This window comes from Pelophylax lessonae, assembly GCF_965119305.1.
Source record: "Pelophylax lessonae genome assembly, chromosome: 1".
Taxonomy (NCBI): domain Eukaryota; kingdom Metazoa; phylum Chordata; class Amphibia; order Anura; family Ranidae; genus Pelophylax; species Pelophylax lessonae.
The window spans coordinates 302,119,894-302,141,992 of record NC_138768.1 but is presented as its reverse complement, the minus strand read 5'-3'; the positions used below and the strand labels follow the sequence as shown (position 1 = coordinate 302,141,992).

At 41.4% G+C, this 22,099-nt stretch overlaps 1 protein-coding gene across 1 annotated transcript in view; it reads left to right on the top strand.

The window, feature by feature from the left end:
* The first annotated feature begins 6,973 nt into the window (after positions 1-6,973).
* SLC8B1 (solute carrier family 8 member B1) overlaps positions 6,974-22,099 on the top strand; it is a 102,550-nt gene continuing 87,424 nt past the window's right edge. Inside the window, exon 1 of the mRNA XM_082268658.1 lies at positions 6,974-7,037. The gene's annotated coding sequence lies outside the window, so the exon portion shown is untranslated. The remainder of the gene's footprint in view (positions 7,038-22,099) is intronic.

Here is a 22,099-nt window from a genome sequence, read left to right as displayed (position 1 = left end):
GCAGGGCGAATATCTCCTAAACCGTGCAGGCTTAGGAGATATTCATTTTACCTATAGGTAAACCTTATTGTAGGCCTTATTATAGGCTTACCTGTAGGTAAAAATTAAAAAGCGGAGTATACTACCAATTTAATATTGAACCCTACAGCTGGCCATACATGTTCAGTTTTCTTGTACAATGTTCTTTTAGATTTACCTTCAACTATGTAGTGCAAGGGCCTGCCTAACTTCAAAGTTGTTTAGTTTTTTAGTCAATAAAAGTCAGCAGCTATAAATATTGTATCTGCTGACTTTTAATATAAGGCTACATACCTGTCCAGGGAGCCCGCGATGTTGGCACCCAGAGCCGACCCGTCCATCAGCTGGGTGTGCAGGTGCCGGGATCCTTACTAAGGAAAACAGGAAGTGAGCCTTGTGGCTTCGTAGCCTGTTTCCTACTGCGCGTGCGCGAGTCGTGCTGCACTTTCTAAATAGTCCTGCTGTCTTCTGGGACCTGTGTGTGTCTCCCAGAAGGCAGCTAGGGGGAGGGGCCACAAATGATGTAGCTTGCTGCAGCACCCTTACACAGAAGTGGGAGCGGGTACTTGTTTTCGATAGGTATACATTTTTTCTGTTCTCTCTCTCTCTCTCATACTGGTCACTGGAAGTTCAACATGGCACCTCATAGCAAAGAACTCTCTGAGGATCTGAAAAAAAAGGAATTGTTGCTCTACATAAAGATGACCTAGGCTATAAGAAGATTGCCAAAACCCTGAAACTGAGCTGCAGCATGGTGGCCAAGACCATACAGCTGTTTAACAGGACAGGTTCCACTTAGAACAGGCTTCACCATGGTTGACCAAAGAAGCTGAGTGCGCGTGCTCAGCGTTATATCCATAGGTTGTCTTTGGAAAATAGACGTTGTCCCAGAAGGAAGCCTCTTCTAAAGATGATGCACAAGAAAGCCTGCAATTAGTTTGCTGAAGAAAAGCAGGCTAAGGACATGGATTAAATGAACAATGTGCTGTGGTCTAAACCATGGGGGAGCAAGCGCTATGAATACACAAGCTGCTAGCACTAAAAGGTGAATATATACCTTCTAAGTAACAAGAAAAACAAGGGGTGTGTGCAGCACTGGATGGTAGCTAGTCAATGCTAAATAAACAGTCCTTGATTATCCATAGATAATGGCTAATGGTAAATATAAATAAAAGTTAAATTCTCTGAAAATCAATAAACCACATTGTCTGAGAGATAAAGAACAAGGAGCTCCTCAGGTATCTGAGAATAGAGTACAGTTCACACGAGATCCAAAAAGGGTGATAGACCTTCCACAGCCGACACACTAATCCTCCACCACGCATATATAAATGCTCACCAGAATTCCCAGGGAGCCAAACCTTGGGTCAAATCCCAGTGGAGATATCACTTGAGGCTAAAAGGTCAACCTTATTCTCACTGTGGATACACTAGATGAAAATGCTCACCACATGGAGGCAAAGATGTTTTATAGTGTAGTATATTTATTCAATTTCGTGGTAAAACATCTACATGTATATAAAAGAGCAATGAAGCAGAAACTCACATCAGATGGTCTGCCGTTCCACAACAGGGGGCCGCAGGGCAGTATTCCAACATGATAATGACCCCAAACACACCTCCAAGATGACCACTGCCTTGCTAAAGAAGCTGAGGGTAAAGGTGATGGACTGGCCAAGCATGTCTCCAGACCTAAACCCTATTGAGCATCTGTGGGGCATCCTCAAACGGAAGGTTGAGGAACGCAAGGTTTCTAACACCCGCCAGCTCCGTGATGTTGTCATGGAGGAGTGGAAGAGGACTCCAGTGGCAACCTGTGAAGCTCTGTTGAACTCCATGCTCAAGAGGGTTAAGGCAGTGCTGGGAAATAATGGTGGCCACACAAAATATTAAATATATAGGGGGTTGTACTGCGCTTCAAGGATGTTTAAATAGACCTCTAAAATACAATAAATATGAGTTTATAAAGTGCTTCAATGTGTATCATATGACTGCCAAAAACATGTGCAAAATACTCACACTTAGTATAAATAATCACATTGGTATAAATATAAAGTGCTTATGTGTCTCAATCACAATAAATAAAACTAGAAGGTGCTTATATTAATTAAAGTGAGTTTGTGCATAATCTTATAAGGAATAGTGTTCCGTATCGGCCAGTGGAAGTGCTTTCTTCCTATAACCATATGTATAACCTTGATGTACCAGTATAAGTGACATACAAGAATTCTCATCAAAAATTAGGTATAAAGTGTCCCATCAAAAATTGCAGAAAAAAAAATATATATAAAAAATATATATAATATAGGTGATTTGCAGTGTTGATTGTCTTCCTCCACCTTTAATCTCTGTGATTAGGGTTTTTTTTCAGTGATCACACTTCTAGATGTTCTAAATGCTCACCTCAATGAGGTCAATAATACGCCTGTATCATTAGACCCATGATAAATGTGGCTCCTTTTATTCCTTATCACAGCGTAGTCCTGCTCCTTCTGGGGGAATCGCAGTGTCTCCTGGTCTGCGTCGGTCTCTTTTGCCTAGGGTGGGCTTCCTATGGGGGCTTATTGGGTCCTTCCGGGTTCATTCCGGTAACTAAAACCTCTGCTCCTTGAGGCTCATCAAAACAATAAAGACTTTTATTTATAAAATTATAGCAGACTTACATTTTAGGAAATTGAATTCCCTGAGGAAGTCACGTGGTATCGTGACGCAACGCGTAGGAAACCCGGAAGTGACGTGACGGAACGGGACGGAAGTCCCTCAGCGCTTCTCTGCATACAGCGAACAGCGAGTTTAAATGTAAGTCTACTATAATTTTATAAATAAAAGTATATGCTACACCATGATGGCCCCATTGTTTTGATGAGCCTCAAGAAGCAGAGGTTTTAGTCACCCGAACGAACCCGGAAGGACCCAATAAGCCCCCATAGGAAGCCCACCCTAGGCAAAAGAGACCGATGCAGACCAGGAGACACTGCGATTCCCCCAGAAGGAGCAGGACTACGCTGTGATAAGGAATAAAAGGAGCCACATTTATCATAGGTCTAATGATACAGGCGTATTATTGACCTCATTGAGGTGAGCATTTAGAACACCTAGAAGTGTGATCACTGAAAAAAAAACCTAATCACGGAGATTAAAGGTAGAGGAAGCTAATCAACACTGCAAATCACCTATATTATATATATTTTTTATATTTTTATGTTTTTTTCTACTTTTTTCTACAATTTTTGATGGGACACTTTATACTTAATTTTTGATGAGAATTCTTGTATGTCACTTATACTGATACATCAAGGTTATACATATGGTTATAGGAAGAAAGCACTTGCACTGGCCGATACGGAACACTATTACTTATAAGATTATGCACAAACTCACATATATATATATATATATATATATATATATATATATATAAGCACCTTCTAGTTTTATTTATTGTGATGGAGACACATAAGAACTTTATATTTATACCAATGTGATTATTTATACTAAGTGTGAGTATTTTGCACATGTTTTTGGTGGTCATATGATACACATTCAGACCCGGTTCACACTCATGCGAGTGCCGGGTTCGCATGTAATGTCGGAGCGCACTGCTCCGACATTACATGCGATCAGCTGTGCGGTGCGAGTTTAGCCATACAGTTTGTATGGCTAAATTCGCATCGCACCCGGTGCAAACACGCACAGGAGGCATTTTTGCAGCCGCATCAGGATCGGATCGCACAGCGGTTCACACTTGTGCGATCCCATCCTGTGCGAACTGCACGATCGCACTGCGATATGCGATCAAACTGGGGGTGTCGTTAAGATTACATTGACACCCCCAGCGTATCGCATATGGCAGTGTGAACTGCCGGGGGTGCGTGTGCGATGCGGGAAAAGGCTGCGAATTCGCAGCCTTCCCGCATCGCAATAGTGTGACCCGAGCCTGAAGCACTTTATAAACTCATTTATTATTTTATTTTATTTTTGTATTTTAGAGGTCTATTTAAACATCCTTCAAGCGCAGTACAACCCCCTATATATTTAGCATCTCAAACAGTTTTTTGGTATCAGTTACTGTACGTGCGGCATCAGGGCGGCTTATCTACCCAAGATAGCGCAGAGACCACACTCTTAGAGTAAAATATACCCCTCACACAAAATATTAACACTTTTACTTAGGGGTGTACTTACTTTTGTTGCCAGTGGTTTAGACATTAATGGCTGTGTGTTGAGTTATTTTGAGGGGGCAGCAAATTTACACTGTTATACAAGCTGTACACTCAATACTTTACTATGTAGCAAAGTGTCATTTCTTCAGTGTTGTCACATGAAAAGATATAATAAAATATTTACAAAAATGTGAGGGGTGTACTCACTTCTGTGAGATACTGTATGATTCAACAATTTTTTTTCTCAGTAACACACCTGTATCTCCTGACGAATCTGGATGTGATGATTGCTCTGAGTAGCCAGTCCCTGGGGCACTAGTATATCCCAACATTTACATACTGATCATTTTTCCATTCCCGTTTTTTTTTGTGCTTCCTGCTCCTGGCCACCATGTTTGTGGTTGAAAGCAGCAAGGGAATCTATGACTTAGGTGGTGTTAAGGAAGGTTCAAAAAACACGAAAGTCTACATTCTCTGCCTCCTATAACACATTCTGGTATTCGTTTTCACAGTTTAAACAATTGCATGATGTGAGGGCTAGAGAGTCTAAAGAATGTCAGAATTATGCCTAGGGCAACATAATGTCTAAAAAATAACCCTGTTTAACCACCTCAATGCTGGGCACTTTCACCCCCTTCCTGCCCATGACAATTTTCAGCTTTCGTTGCTATCGCACTTTGACAATTGCGTGTTCATACATTTTTTTATCATTTTCTTCGCACAAATAGAGCTTTCTTTTGGTGGTATTTAACCACTTTACCACTGCTCACTAGAGCTCTACTGCGGAAAAGTGGCTTGATAACGTCTGGCGACGTAAGTCGCCAGACATCCCCCTCTCTCGGCGGCGCGCTCCCGCTGTATTCAGTCACAGCGGGAGTCGGGCCAGGGGAGGAGCGGCGGTGATCAACGCTGCTCTTCCCCGATCGTTGGGGAATCGAGTGTGGAGATCCGCCCGCTTGTGTAAACAGAGCGGGCGGATCTCCTAAGTGACAGACCGGGTCAGATTGCAGTGTTCAGCATAGCTGAACCTGCGATCTGTTCCTGTGTCACTCAGTCACCTCCCCCCACACATGTCAGTAAGCACCAGGCATACATTAACCCCTTGATCACCAATAAAAATTAACCCCTTCCCTGCCAGTGTCATTATTATAGTAACAGTGCATTTTTAAAGCACTGATTACTGTAGTAATGTCACTGGTACCCTCAAAAATGTCAGTCAAGGGTCCGATCTGTCTACCACAATGTACGCAGTCCCGCAAAAAAATCGCAGATCGCCGCCATTACTCGTTAAAAAAAAAAAACACCAAAAACGACAGAAATCTTTCCCTTAGTTAGTAAACGCAATAACTTTTGCGCAAACCAATCAAAATACGCTTATTGCGATTTTTTTTTTTTTTTTTTTTTTACCAAAAATATGTAGCAGAAAACAAATAGGCCTAAAATGATAAAAAATTTTGATTTTTACATTTTTTTTTTGGGGGGGGGGGGGGGGGATTTCATATAAAAAAATGTGAAAAATATTGTTATTTTTTCAAAATTGTCGCTCCTTTTTTTGTTTATAGCGCAAAAGTAAATTTCCTTTGGGTACGGCGTTGCATGACCGCGCAATTGTCAGTTAAAGTTGCACAGTGCCGAATCGCAAAAAAGTGGCCCAGACGTAAGACAGCAAAATCCTCCGGTGGTAAAGTGGTTAATCACCGTTGGGGTTTTTAATTTTTTTGTAAAAAAAAAAAATGAAAAAAGATTTTTTTTAAAAAATAAAAATAAAAAAGGGTTTTCTTAGTTTCTGGGAGAAAAAATTGTAAATAATTAATTTTTCTCTTTCACTGATGAGCGCTGATGAGGCAGCACTGAAGAGCACTGATGGGGTGGCACTAATATGCAGCACTGATGGGCAATGATAGGTGGCACTGATGGGCAGCACTGAAAGGCAGCACTGATAGGCATCTCTGATGGGCACAGGCTGGTTTCTCTGATGGGCACAGGCTGGTTTCTCTGGGCATAGAGTGGCATTACTAATGGGCACATTTGGGGCTGCATTGTAATTTGGGCACTGATAATTAGTGCCCTGATTACCTTTTACATATCTACTCTGTCAGTGTGAGACGTGAAGAGCTGATAAACGGCATCTCACGGCGCGCCTGCAATCGCCATGCTCCATGCCCACCGCAACCCCTGACTTAAGCTGGCTGTAGATGAATTGAATTCAGCTAGTTCATGGGTGCAAGGCAGGGCTCTTTCAGACTCTTGTGTGTAAGCTGTCTGGTCATTCAGTGACTGAATTAGACTGCATTCAGTAGCATATTTTTAGGCACATACATTCTACATTAAAATCAATAAAAACAAACGAAAACACGCATGATGCATTTTTTTGCATTTCCTTTGATGGCAGTATTGCCTGGGCTTTAAGGGGCCCAAACTGTAAAGTGGGTGGGGTACAGCACATTGCCATTGCCTCATTTTGTTTCATGTAAATCTTCAGTAAGAAAAATATGAGGAAGTTAATATTTTAAAACCTCCAGAACATATTCCTTTACTGTATATGCCGTAATATATATGGAACTGCACAGCCACAACAAATCTGGGTCAAAGGGCTCTCAGCACCATACAAAGGAGGCCTCGGAGGAAATCAAGTTAAACAAATACACTAAAAACTTGTCCAAAAAATGTTTCATTAAACAGGTTAAAAAAAAATAAAATATATGTCCGAAAGCTGACAATGGATAGCCTCTTATTTACATGTTGCACTTTGACAATAAAAATCCTAACTCGCTGCTTTTATTGTTCTTCATAGGTTACACTATATATTCCATAAATAGTTCCGGTTTGTCAGGCGTTTCCAAGAATTTGTCAGTCGTGAGTATTCTCTCATCGTTTGCTGTGATTTTGGTAAAGCTGAAAAAAGTTGCTGTAGTAGTTAAAGTGTATGTTACCTTAAATACAGTATATTTTTTTCTTTCGTGTGTGTTCACATATGTGTATTTTATAAATCATAGTCTATTATTTTCATGAAAGAAAGCCATTCATGACAGCTAAAACTATTGCTTGTAACAGTGAGCATCACAGTCATACGCAATAATAGTGTGAACGAAAAAAATCCCTGATCAACACTCTCAACCCCCCCCCCCCGATTAGTACAGTGAAACTATGGGGACACTGCACTACACTGATTACATGATGTACATTTTATAAATAATAAGTGCAATTTAAAACTATTGCTTGTAACAGTGAGCATCACAGTCATACGCAATAATAGTGTGAAGAAAAAAATCCCTGATCAACACTCTCAACCTCTCAACTTTATCCATTAGCTGAGGTGTTAGCATTCAGAGGTACAGGACACTGTGCAGACACACAGCATGCCTGTATTGGGGAGTTTGTATAGCCACTCTGCACCCTGACCAATCACAGCCCAGCTCTGCCACACACCTCTTCCTAATCACAGCCTTACTCTTAACCACTTCAATAAAGTGCCCTTTCACCCCCTTCCTGCCCAGGCCAATTTTCAGCTTTCAGCGCTGTCACACTTTGAATGACAATTACGCGGTCATGTTACAGTGTACCCATATGACATTTTTTTAATCATTTTTTTCACACAAATATATCTTTCTTTTGGTTATATTTAATCACTGCTGGGTTTTTTATTTTTTACAAAAAAAAAAAGACAGAAAATTTTGAAAAAAAAAAAAAAAGCTTTTCTTTCTGTGAGTAAATTTTGAAAATTAAGTAATTTTTCTGCTGCACTGATGGGCACTGATAGGCTGCACTGATGAGGTGGCACTGATGAGGAGGTACTAATATGCCGCACTGATGGGCGCTGATAGGTGGCACTGAATGGCGGCACTGATGAGCTCTGAATGGCGGCACTGAGAGGTGGCACTGACGGGCGGCACTGATGGACACTGACGGGCGGCACTGACGGACGGCACTGATGGACACAGTTGAGCAGGCTCTGATGGGCACTGACTCGCAGCACTATGGGCACCAATTGTGGGCACTGTGGGCACTTTTGGTGGGCACTGTGGGCACTGGTTGGGGGGATTTGTAGGCATGTTTTTTTACTTTACAGTAATCAGGGCACTGATGATCAGTGACCTGATTACCTGTCCTAGGCTCCCCTTTGAGGAGGAGTCGCTGATCGGCTCTCCTCGCCACACACTCTGACAGTGTGAGGCGAGGAGAGGCGATAAACGGCACAGCTGTGATTGGACACAGCCGATCACACGGGGTAAAGAGCCATGTCATTGGCTCTTTACCAAGATCGGGGTGGCGCCATGTCCTAGCAACACGGCTTGGCCATGATTGCCGCACTGCGCGCCCCCGCGGGCGCATGAGAGTTCCCTCATCGGTGCCCAATCGGTGCAGCCTCATCTGTGTCCCATGACTGCAGCCTCATCTGTGTCCCATGACTGCAGCCTCATCTGTGTCCCATGACTGCAGCCTCATCTGTGCCCCATCAGTGCAGCCCCATCAGATCGAGCTGTCCACAGAGACTCCCTGGAGCAGAAACTGGCGGCTCTGAATAGGCTCAGCAATGACTCTGAGCCGGACACAACCTCGCAGGGGATCCCCCTGCTCTCGGCTTCAGTTCCTCCCTGTACGGGCTGCGACTGTGGCTCCAAATTGGGTCTGGGCAGCCCGAAAGCCTGCTACCCCCTGAACAGCTGGTGAGGCCACCTATCAGTGCCCATCAATGCTGCCTTATCATTGCAGCTCCCTCAGTGTCCTATGAGTGCAGCCCCATCAGTGCCAGATCAGTGCAGCCTTATCGGTGCCCCATCAGTGCTGCCTCATCAGGGCCTCACAGATTGTGGGTTTTTTTTTTTTTTTTTACAAATTTTTCCAGTCTTTTTTTAGTTTAGTTGGGTACAGTGTTGCAAGACCGTTCAATTGTCATTCAAAGTGTGACAGCGCTGAAAGCTGAAAATTGGCCTGGGCAGGAAGGGGGTAAAAGCAACCAGTAGGCAAAAGGTTAAAAAAACTGGCTCCTATCTTTTTTATCTGGCTTCTAGATTCAAAGCAATTTTGTCAAGCCCTGGGCTTACCTGTAAGTAAAAATCACAAAGCGGACTTTACTACCACTTTAAACTGGTAACCTGTAAAGGCTTTTAAAATCGTTGTTTCTGGATAATTTATTGTACCGTAGTTTGTCACCATTCCATGGGCCTGTGCCAATTTAAAGCATGATATGTTTATTATTTATTTTCTCAGCGTAATCTCATATTTTTTATATTTTACCAAAAATGTGTTTGTGTTTACTAAAATTCATTACGGTTTATTTCTTCCTAAGAATTTGTGTTTGAAAAACTGCTGCGCAAATATCGTGTAACATATTTTTTAAATTATAAAAATTGCAATACCCACCATTTTTTTTTCTACAGCCTAATGTTTGAAGTAATTTTCTAGAAACAAAATGCAGATTTTTACATGTAAAATAGCTTGGGGACAAATGGTTAAAGAACTTCTGAATATTAAACATTTATTATAAAAACTCACTAATGGGCATTAAAAAATGTAAGCTTGGACACTAGGTCGCGCACGCATATGTAAACAGTGTTTGTAACACACGTGAGGTATCACCACTAACATTATAGCAAAAGAGCAAGAATTCTAGCACTAGACTAAACTGGTAATAGTATCATCTTTCATATCTTACCAGAAATTTGGGTTATATATTGTTGTTTTGTATTAAAATTCATGAATGTGTTTCCAAAATTGTGTTTGAAAAACAGCTGCGCATAAAAACGACCACCATTTTATTCCCTAGAGTCTCTGCTGAAGAAAAAAAAAAAAAAATATATATATATATATAATGTATGTATGTATGTATGTATGTGTGTGTATATATATATATATATATATATATATATATATATATATATATATATATATATATATATATATATATTTATATATAAAATGTTTGGGGGTTCTAAGTAATTTTCTAGCAAAAAATACTGATTTTATTTTTCTTGTAAGCAAAGTGTCTGAAACGTCCGGTCTTAGGCCCCTTTCACACATGCGGACCGTTCAGGCGGATCTAAACGGATGCCCCATGTATCTCTATGGGGCATCGGATGTCAGCAGAGACATCTCTGTCAAATCTGGATGGATGGAAACCCTATTTTCCATCCGTCTGGCGGTTTGGATCGGAGGAGAACGGACAGGTGGACCGTTCTCATTCGATTCCCCATAGAGGACAGCTGGGATCTGATAGCTCCATCTCTGCACACAGAGCAGAGACGGAGCTGTCATCAGCCTGCTCAGCGGGGGATCGGTGGATCGATCCCCCGCTGAGCAGAACGGCTCAGTCGATGTAACGGAGCCATGTGAAAGGGGCCTTAAAGTGGTTAACCACAGGTGAATAAATCACTGTTGCGTGCATGCATCAGAATGATTTGCCTGCAGTGAAAGGTTGGTAAATGTCACTTCCACTGCTTTATAAATATAGGGGCATCTTTGTAAAGTAGTAAAAGTAACACTTACCTAATATTCACTGCGGGTGAATCTTCCTGGTGCGGGTTCATGCACAGATGTCTATTGAAATCATCCCCGAAGTCGTTAAAGGTAGTGCAGGAACTAATTTTGAAAATCGTTGCGGCACCGCAAAGTCGGCGTTGCATCGATTGGGACAGTGCTGTTGCCGGCAATAGGCTGCCACTTGGCATGCCATTTGACATGTCATATTGCGCCGATGTGAACGGGGGCTTAAATTACAGGGAGTGATTAAACCACCTGTGTATGTTTGCTAAATATCTCATTCACTGCAACCGCTTAAGGACCGCCCCACCTACATATACTGCGGAAGGGGGGCCCTTAAGTGACAAAATCGCGTACCTGTACATAATCATCTTCTTCAGCTTTGGGGTGCACGTACACAGCTGGAGACCTACTTCCGCTGTGATTGGACACAGCGTGAGCCAATCAGCAACTCCGGCGGGAACCCAGCGATCATTTGTAGTGAGGCAGAACGGTGGTCTGCTAATGTAAACAAGGCAGATCGCCGTTCTGCCAGAGGGGAAAATGGATATCTTGTTTTTCTTCTAAGCAGAAACACTGGTCTCTGTTTTCCCTTAGTCAAAGCACTCCCCCTACAGCTAGAAAGCACTCATAGGGAACACATTTAACCTTTTGACTGCCACTGGTGTTAACCTCCTTCCCTGCCAGTGTCATTTATACAGTGACAGTGCATTTTGTTTTAACACTGATCTCTGTATTGGTGTCAATGGTCCCCAAAAAATGTCAATTAGGGGGTGATTTTCTAAAACTGGTGCACACAGAATCTGGTGCAGCTGTGCATAGCAACCAATCAGCTTCTAACTTTAGCTTGTTCAATTAAACTTTGAAAATAGAAGTCGATTGGTTTCTGTGCATTGCTACACCAGATTCTGTGTTCACCAGTTTTAGTAAATCTCCACCTTCGTGGCGGATTTGTCCGCCGCAATGTCGCAGTCCCGCAAAAAATCGCTAATCGCCGCCATGACTAGTAAAAAATATTTAAAAAAAGAAAAAGTCACTAAGGCTATCCTATAGTTTTGTAGTCTCTATAACATTTTGTGCAAACCAATCAATATACGATTATTGGGATTTTTTATTATTTTTTTTTTTTTTACTAAAAATATGTAGCAGAATACATATTGGCCTAAATTTATTAAGAAATTAGATTTTTTACGTTTTGGTGTTTTTTTTTTTATTTATTTATTTATTTATTTTTTTATTGGATAGGTTTTATAGCAGAAAGTAAAAAATATGTTTTTTTTTTTTTCAAAACCGATGGTCTTTTTTTTGTTTATAGCGCAAAAAATAAAAACCGCAAATACTATCAAAAGAAAGCTCTATTTGTGGTAAAAAAAAAAAAAAGTGACATCAATTTTATTTGGCCCGACCACGCAATTGTCAGTTAAAGCAATACAGTGCCGTATCGTAAAAAAAATGGCCTGGTCAGGAAGGGGGTAAAACCTTCCAGAGCTGAAGTGGGTAAGGTCAGTCCTAAATTTGGTGATCATGACAAATGATCACGTCATATATAAAATAAGCACGTTTAAGCGGAATCAAATCCTCTGATTATACAGTTTCAACTTAAAGTGACAATTCCTAACTAATCTTAAACCTGCTCTTACCCCCTTCTAAATTCTATTCTAACTACCCTGTGAAAAGAAGATGCCTATACTTACCTATTCCACATTATTATCCTCTTTAAATGATAGTTAAATAATTGCAGTTCACGTTAAAATCATTTCCATTCTAGTTTTGAAAACTTATGCTGTGCAGCTTCTTTCAGGATTGCACACATGCCAATTGATTTCCTTACATAATGGAATGTTACTAATTGATACTCAGACAATGTATTATCCGTTTTAGCTATGTTCAGTACCTACCTTAGATGACAGACCTGTAGCAGAGCCCAGTGACGGTTCAGTATAGCGCTAGTAATGTGACGCTTGAGTCGGCACTGCTTTCTCCTTTATTGATCCAGCTATGAATGGAATGTCTATGGTGTACACTCTCTTGAGCACTTTAGCTAGAGTGGGTTTTACGTTTCAAATGTCATTTTTGCAGGTCCTTGAGGGAACATTACCCCTTGGCTGACCACTTTCATACACTTAGTGCCGGTTCACAGAAGTGCGATGCCAGACATCGCACGTGATTCGTACCCCATTGCCGTACAGATCACATGCGATGTCTGTGTGATGCAATTTTAGCCATACAAAATTTGCACCAAAAAGGTGCAGGACCCTTTTTTTTTTTTTGGTTCACCAGAATTGGACCACATGGGTGTTCACACCTATGCGATCCGATTTCCTGCACCATTTCACAGTTTGCACTGCGATCTGCAAGCAAATCTGGGGGTGTCATTAATGTTACATTGACACCCCCAGCGATTTGCAGATCTCAGTGTAAACCATTGTGCAATTCTGGCGCGATGCGAGAACTGGCACTGATTCGCAGGGTTTATCGCATCGCATATGTGTGAACCGGGACTTGGAGCACAAAAAAATAAAGCTTTGTAAGGCTCGGTTGTGTGCAATGATTTATTGTATATTTAATCTGCAAAGAAAACTGATTATTTCAATGTACTCTGCTCCAGGCCACGTGATACAGAAGTTTCCCTGTGTCATGCAGTACTTGACAACAAAGCTGAATCTCAAGAAATTTGACATCACCCACCAATTCCAATTGCCCATCTGTTGTTGGTGCTCCCTCCTCTCCCCTGCAGCAGCTGCTCCATGACACAGGGGAGTCTGAGCTTCTGCATCACATGACCATACCAGAAACAATCGAAAAAAGGTATTTACACAGATTTTTTTTCTTACCAGCACTATACAGCATAGGTAAGAAGAGGGGAATCAGTAGGTTTAAGCATATTTATATGTAGGCTTTATGGTATAGTAGATAGGATTTCTTATACTCTAAAACTTATACTAAAATGATGACACTACACATTTACTGTTGGATTTAGCGCCCATTCAGACTGGCGCGACACGACTTGCTGGGGCGACCTTTGAAATTCGCGGTGCACAGCGTGCACCACGACCTCGGCGCGACTTGCAGGGACTTCATATAATTGAAGTCAATGCAAGTCGCCTCCAGGTCGCCCCAAAGTAGTACAGGACCCTTTTTCTAAGTCGGAGCGACTTGTGTCGCTCCTATTAGAAGGGGTCCTGTACTATTCAATGGCGAGCGACCGACCGCGACTTGTCAGACGACCAAGTCGTCTGACAAGTCGCGCTAGTGTAAATGGACCCTTAAAAAGGCCGCGACTGTTTATTATTTGTTTTAAAACACTTGTAACTTTGAAAACATCAATTCAAAGCAGTCAAAATAACCCGGCCACTACGGCCCAGGTTAAAACAAATAAATAATACATAAATCAATTATCCAAACTTAAATCAAAACATATCATTTAAACAACCAATAGAATATCGTCCCCCTTTGCACTATGCAAAGGTGACCCTACAAATAATATACTGGCCTCGACAAACAAAAGGGGAGGGGGGGGGGAGGGGAACAGCACAGCTTGACTTCTGTGAGGTGATGTGAAGTCCGGTCACTGATGAGCCCCCTTAAATAGCGCTGAGGCGAGCTCTGGAGGCGGGAAATACAGGAAAAAACAGGTATGCTACCTAATCTTCCTAGCTACAGGGGCAGGCTTAAGCTGATTGGGGCTTATTCTCACCTAACAGAGCGCTACAGACCTTTTCTACCCCAGCAACAAGGTCTCCTCACACTCTAAGCCCGCCAAATTAGCTCTAATTTACTTTAGCTAGACCTGTCACTATCCCATAGATAAAAGGGGGTTATTGAACCCCCTTTTCTTTCCATTTCTACCTTAAAGGCACAGTCAATATGATATTTAATGTCCAGTTCACTTGCTAGCTAGAGCAGGGATTCCCAAACTACGGCCCTGCAGCTGTTGCAGAACTACACATCCCATGAGGCATTTTAAAACTCTGACTCTTCACATACATGACTAGGCATGATGGTAATTGTAGTTCCTGAACAACTGGAGGGCCGTAGTTTGGGAATCCCTGAGCTAGAGCGTTCACCTAAAGAGAAGCTGCAGGCTCCCACCCAAAAAAAATTTAAAGTCAGCAGCTACAAAGACTGTAGCTGCTGGCTTTTAATATTAGGGCACTTACCTGTCCAGGCATCCAGTAGTGTCCTCACCACAGCCGATTTTTCAGTCGGCTATCAGGTGCTAGCGCCACCATCCTGACTAAGGGAAACCAGCAGTTAAGCCTTACGTCTTCACAGCCAGTTCCTACGGTACATGCGCAAAGCGCACTACACTTTGTGTATGAACCTGTGAAGTGTCCCAGAATGCTGCGGGGGAAGGGAGGGGGGTGCAGCGAACTGAGTCAGAAGCAGGAGCAGGTACTTGTCAAAACCAGGTAACCACCTTCCCCCCCAAATGTGGCAGCGGATGGGGGAGGAGACAGACAAGCCGAGAGTCCCCTTTTGGATGGAGCTCCACTTTTAAAGAGTAACTGCACTATTGTTGAGAAGAAAAACATTCCCCTCTGGCTGATCTATGTTCATTACAAGGATTGTAACAAATTTTTTTGCAGATTCCTACCTTTTGTTACTCCATGTGTCTTTGTCTGTGTCCCTGTGATAAATTTATCTAATGGGAGCGGTTAAATAAATTATCAATCAGCTGCTGCACCTGCAGGGCTCCAATGAGGAAAGTGTCAGGGTCTCCATCCCTTTAGACGCGATTTCCTTGTGGAGAAATCTCACCAAAAATGGCATGTTTGTTGCAGGGGATGCCTGAAATCTGACTTGTATCTTAGTGTAGACTTCTGGGAAAATCAGTGAGCCAATCACACAAGCAGGAAATGATGTTTCTGGGGTGTGGTCAGTACACCTTTTTATATACAGAACAGCTCCAGGTAGCCATATTGCATTGCATTTTTAGAAAATTACAGAGCTGGAGATTGAAAAGAAAATGTAATTTTCAATTAAAATATGACTTGTGTCACAGTTGTATATACTATTTTTTTTTTTTATTTACTATTTTTTCCCCACAAATGTGAAGCTACCCTATAAAAATTGAGTTTTGTGTTCTTAGCACTTTACTATGCAATTTTATCATTTTAATTGTCTCTTTCATTGGCATATCACTCATTTATTAGACCGAGACCTTTTAGGAAACATTGAGGTTAAGGTTTATTTTGAACACTTTGAAGCCGAATTTTGTACATGGATACCCATGGTGGTGGGTGATATTTATCCATCTTAATTTTTAAAATATTTTTTTAAATATGTAGCTGTATGAATAATGGATATTGTTCTTTTTAAAGTCGTCTTACAAACTTCCTATGCATATGGTATTTTAATTTTTTTTTATTATGTTTGTCACTTTAAAGGTGGTTGTGTTTTTTCCTTTTTGTTTTTTTTTTTTTTTTTTGTTATGATTCATTTACCCTATGACTCCAGACCTTTTTTGTGGGTGTTGGCTATTGGTGTTCCTAAATTTTGTTCTTAAAAATAAATAAATCGAAACTCCAACACCCCTCCACCCACTGAACTAACTAGAAATATCACAAAAATGTGACCTACAGAAAAATCCAAAATCTAAAAAAAATAAGTAAATGATCGAGACAAAATACTAATTCTGTAAAAAAAAAAAAAAAAATATGGAGAAAGGTGCTGTATCTTGGAAGAAAGGTTTTTGTTTTCACATGTAGGTTCAGATCTAGGAAGGTAATATTCTCATTAATGTGATATGTGAATTTAATATTATATTCATTATGGTTCCATGATTTCCAAAAATGTTATCAGTCTTTTTGCTTTCCTGCCAAATTATACCGGCCTCTATAAAATGTTTATATGAAAGTGCTAGGGCTGTGCCTTGGGATTCTGTGTTGTCACTATAATGTGTCAGAAGTGATAGATAGAGATAGCACAGGGAAAGGACAGCAGATAGGATCCACACTAGGTGCATTGGATCAAGGCAAGTACATACTATAGTGGCATATGCTTGGTTCATTTTTCATGTCAGAGGTTTGCAACTACTTTAACCACTTCAGCCCCAGAATGTTTTACCCCCTTAATGACCAGGCCATTTTTTGCAATACGGCACTGCGTTACTTTAACGGAAAATTGCGCGGTCGTGCGACGCTGGACCCAAATACAATTGATGTCCTTTTTCCCCACAAATAGAGCTTTCTTTTGGTGGTATTTGATCACCTCTGCAGTTTTTAGATTTTGCGCTATAAACAAAAAAAGAGGGACAATTTTGAAGAAAACGCCATATTTTTTACTTTATGCTATAAAACATTCCCAATAAATTTTTTTTAAAAATTACATATTTTTTATCAGTTTAGGCCAATTTGTATTCGTCTACATATTTTTGGTAAAAAAATCCCAAAAAGCGTATTTTAATTGGTTTGCGCAAAAGTTGTAGCGTTTACAAACTACAGGATAGATTTTTGGACTTTTTATTTATTTATTTATTTATTTATTTATTTATTTTTTATTAGTAATGGCGGCGATCTGCGATTTTTAGCGGGACTGCAACATTGCAGCGGATAGATCGGACCCCTAAATTACATTTTTGACACTTTTTGGGGACCAGTGACACTAATACAGTAATCAGTGCTGAATAATATTGACTGTTACTGTATAAATGACACTGGCAGGGAAGGGGTTAATACTGGGGGTGATCAAAGGGGTTAAATGTATGCCTAATATGCTTACTGACTATGGGAGGGTTCTGTGACAGGCACAGACAGATCGCAGTTTCAGCTTAGCTGAAACTACTGATCTGTCCCTGCCTGTCTGACAGAAGATCCGCCTGCTTTGTTTACATAAGCAGGCGTGTCTTCTCTCGGTTTCCCGGACGATTGCGAGAGGGCAGCGGCAATTGCTGCCGCTCCTCCCACGGCCCCCCTCCTGCTGTGTCTAAACACAATGTGAGCGCGGCCAAAACCACATGCACATTCACTCCAGTCACGTAGTACTACGTGACTGGACGCAGCCGAGCCATCCTGCCACAGTAATATTACGGTTTTGCAGTCAGCAAGTGGTTAAAAGAGAAATATGGACTTTTGTTTTGCAGAATCATACCTACCTAGGTGGATGCGGCATCGGTCCAATGCTGCATCTGTCCCCCGCCAGCTCTAACACTGAGAATTGAGTAATCAAACAGCGCAGATCTCTCAGTGCTCCGTGAGCAGACAGCTGGTAATATATATTGTATAAGTCGCGCTGAATTGAAAAATAAAACAAATAAATGTCCAACTATTTAAAGTCCCAAATATCATAAAGTGACTGGTGATGTATGAAATCTTGTGCTGCTTCCAAAAGATCCCGTAGGAATTGTGCTTACCAGAACGGCAATTTTAAATTGCAGAATTCATGTGATGAGATGAGTTCACGAGCCCAGGTGATCCAATGGAATTCTAGCGCAAGGAACTCCCAATGTTGTGGTCGTGTATCATGTGAAGGAAAAATAATAATCCATAGCGTGATACCGTACAAAATTGTCAATATTGTAACTGTGTAGGACTACAAATACTGTGAATCCTTCACCAATTGTGCAGCCGCTTACCAAATAGACTAGTGAAAAGGCATGTATCAAATCAAAAGAAAGGACCGCCACCAGACTTAGAGCCTCTTACCAGATAGATCTTTATAGATGTGTTCTATCCAAGTATAGAAAAGGTGAACCACCACCAGACATAAGGCCTCTTACCAGATGGAAATGAAAAGCCAGCAGAACATTGAATCCACATCCACAAGCCACCCAAGAGCGCATAAAGCCTCTTACCAGACCACAAGAAAAATGCTCGATAACACTTGGTATATTTTCCCAATGGAGAGGTAACTTCAAGGTCCCAATGACAATCCGGGCAGATCACTGATAAGTACCACGATGTACCGCTTAATGTGCCTAGGTGGCCTCTCAGACCCCCTATGTCACAAGCTGAGCCACTGTGTTTCTCAGGGTTGCAACGCCAGACCAGCCGATAAAGGAAAGAGAAGGCGCCAATAGTGTAAAAAACTTCCAACAGATTTATTCACATAAGGTAGTGTACTTACAAACAAAGAAGAAAAATTAGCGAAGGATGTAGAGCCGCCGGCCGGACGGCAAGGCGCATCCGTTCCCTCGATAAGCTTCCGGAGATGACGTCAGCACGCCGTGACCTAACGGCGTTTCGTCCGAGGAGACGTTATCAAAGGTACGGACGGCGTGCTGACGCCATCTCTTATAGTCCGATCAACCGGATATCCGGATAGAGGTAAACAACTCCACCATAGAGTCGGTGACCAAAGGACCGGAAGTCCGGGAATGGTTGAAATTACTCAACATAATCCAAAAGACATAATCATATCTTGTAATACAATTACATTATTATTCTGTGCGTCAGTCTCCACTATATCATCGCACAAAAAAAGAAGAAAGTTAAATTAAATGCATTTCAGTGATTTTAGCCCATCCAGAACCCAGCGCCATCTAGTGTTCCTATAAAGGAAACACAACAAATCGAGCCACTATAGGAATCCTCCGGGTGCTAGAAAGGCCACTTCGCCAGAAATGCATACAATATATATTATAATTAAAAAAGGAAACTTTTAATTCGTAAAAAATCAAAATTCGAAATTAAACCCACATATTCCATAATAAATAGGTAAATGTGGACATCATACAATCTAAATACTCTCTGCTCCCATTCTGAGTATATTATAGGATAAACTCTCCAAATTATGACAACTCAAATGGACTATAATTGGCCACCTATGTGGGTGACCAAATCATAGTCTTGTCTGATGTTAAAACAATATTAAACATAGATCCAAAACGAATTGGATCCATATTGGTGATCTATTTATGAATTGTAATAAAAACTAAATAAAAATAAATAAAAAATGGCATCTGTAAATTGTAGAGAGTATGGACAGATATCATTCAAATAAATTAAAGTAAAAGCTTTGTCCGCGGAAGCACCCCAAAGGGATCCACCTATATATGATCCACATGAAGTGCGTCCATCGGCAATCTTTCTAAAATCATTAAAGGTAGATGCTGGTGTCTGAATTACACACCCAGTGGGACATTGCCTATTTAGATACTTACACCAAAAAATCTATGGTACCTAGGAGCCTTAGATGGGAGGTGTGTCCTCAATTGGATGAAGTTGATCTGGAGGATTGGTATAAGTATTTTAATGAGGCTGGGGTTAATTTTCTTTGTTATTTAACAGGCAGGAAAAAGGCAAAACTTTCCAGATTGGATAGCGAGATCAAACTTGTTAAAGAAAAATTAACCCCCTATAAAGATAGTGAGGAGTATAAAAACGCCTCAGCGGAAGTATTAAAAAACTTAGAAAAAGAAGAAAAGGACCAGAAAATAAAAAAACGGAAAAAATATAACAGGGATCTACAGGATTATCAGTCGTGTACTGTCTTTGAATGGCAGAAAAAACTGACTAATAATCCCAATGCTGAGGAGGAGGCTATGGATATGTCAGCCACTCAAGTAGTGGGTATGTCCTCTGCCCCTCCTACTGCACAAAAACAGAAGAAAGGACCTCGTGCTAAGGGCAGACGTCCATCCTTTAAATCTCCGTATAGAGGGCAAAATAAGGATAATCAACCCCAGCCTTATCAGGGTAGACCTAATGGAAATTACAATCCTCCAGGTCCTAACACTAATTGGCAATACCAGAACCGTGAGTATTATGGTGGCCCTAGCTACCATTCTGGTGGCTATACCCAGCCCCCCTATAATAATACACCCCAATGGAGACGTGGACCGGACCAATATTTTGATTCCCGTCATCCACAAAGAAACCAAGGTGCAGACTATGGCCCCCAGAGACAGGTTCAGGGCCGTTTTGACTATAGTCCACCTAGGTCTGGCCCCCAGTGGTATGACCCTCCCTTGGAACTTATGCGAGGTAGAGGTAATGATCGCCAATGGCCAGATAGAGACCGCTCAATGAACAGGGCAGATGGTCGCCAATTTAATGTTCCAGTTCAGAACAGATTTTATCCGTTTAAGGATAATGAGGGTAACACTAGATGGTGCTGGGTTCTGGATGGGCTAAAATCACTGAAATGCATTTAATTTAACTTTCTTCTTTTTTTGTGCGATGATATAGTGGAGACTGACGCACAGAATAATAATGTAATTGTATTACAAGATATGATTATGTCTTTTGGATTATGTTGAGTAATTTCAACCATTCCCGGACTTCCGGTCCTTTGGTCACCGACTCTATGGTGGAGTTGTTTACCTCTATCCGGATATCCGGTTGATCGGACTATAAGAGATGGCGTCAGCACGCCGTCCGTACCTTTGATAACGTCTCCTCGGACGAAACGCCGTTAGGTCACGGCGTGCTGACGTCATCTCCGGAAGCTTATCGAGGGAACGGATGCGCCTTGCCGTCCGGCCGGCGGCTCTACATCCTTCGCTAATTTTTCTTCTTTGTTTGTAAGTACACTACCTTATGTGAATAAATCTGTTGGAAGTTTTTTACACTATTGGCGCCTTCTCTTTCCTTTATCGGCTGGTCTGGCGTTGCAACCCTGAGAAACACAGTGGCTCAGCTTGTGACATAGGGGGTCTGAGAGGCCACCTAGGCACATTAAGCGGTACATCGTGGTACTTATCAGTGATCTGCCCGGATTGTCATTGGGACCTTGAAGTTACCTCTCCATTGGGAAAATATACCAAGTGTTATCGAGCATTTTTCTTGTGGTCTGGTAAGAGGCTTTATGCGCTCTTGGGTGGCTTGCTGATATTGGTGCATGTGGATTCAATGTTCTGCTGGCTTTTCATTTCCATCTGGTAAGAGGCCTTATGTCTGGTGGTGGTTCACCTTTTCTATACTTGGATAGAACACATCTATAAAGATCTATCTGGTAAGAGGCTCTAAGTCTGGTGGCGGTCCTTTCTTTTGATTTGATACATGCCTTTTCACTAGTCTATTTGGTAAGCGGCTGCACAATTGGTGAAGGATTCACAGTATTTGTAGTCCTACACAGTTACAATATTGACAATTTTGTACGGTATCACGCTATGGATTATTATTTTTCCTTCACATGATACACGACCACAACATTGGGAGTTCCTTGCGCTAGAATTCCATTGGATCACCTGGGCTCGTGAACTCATCTCATCACATGAATTCTGCAATTTAAAATTGCCGTTCTGGTAAGCACAATTCCTACGGGATCTTTTGGAAGCAGCACAAGATTTCATACATCACCAGTCACTTTATGATATTTGGGACTTTAAATAGTTGGACATTTATTTGTTTTATTTTTCAATTCAGCGCGACTTATACAATATATAATTTTTAAGGGTGTGGTCACACTTGAAGTCGCAGCTCACTATTTGTTGCCTTTAGCGCGGTTATAACCTACTTTTTATTTAGACAGCTGGTAATGTCAGTCACCGTTGT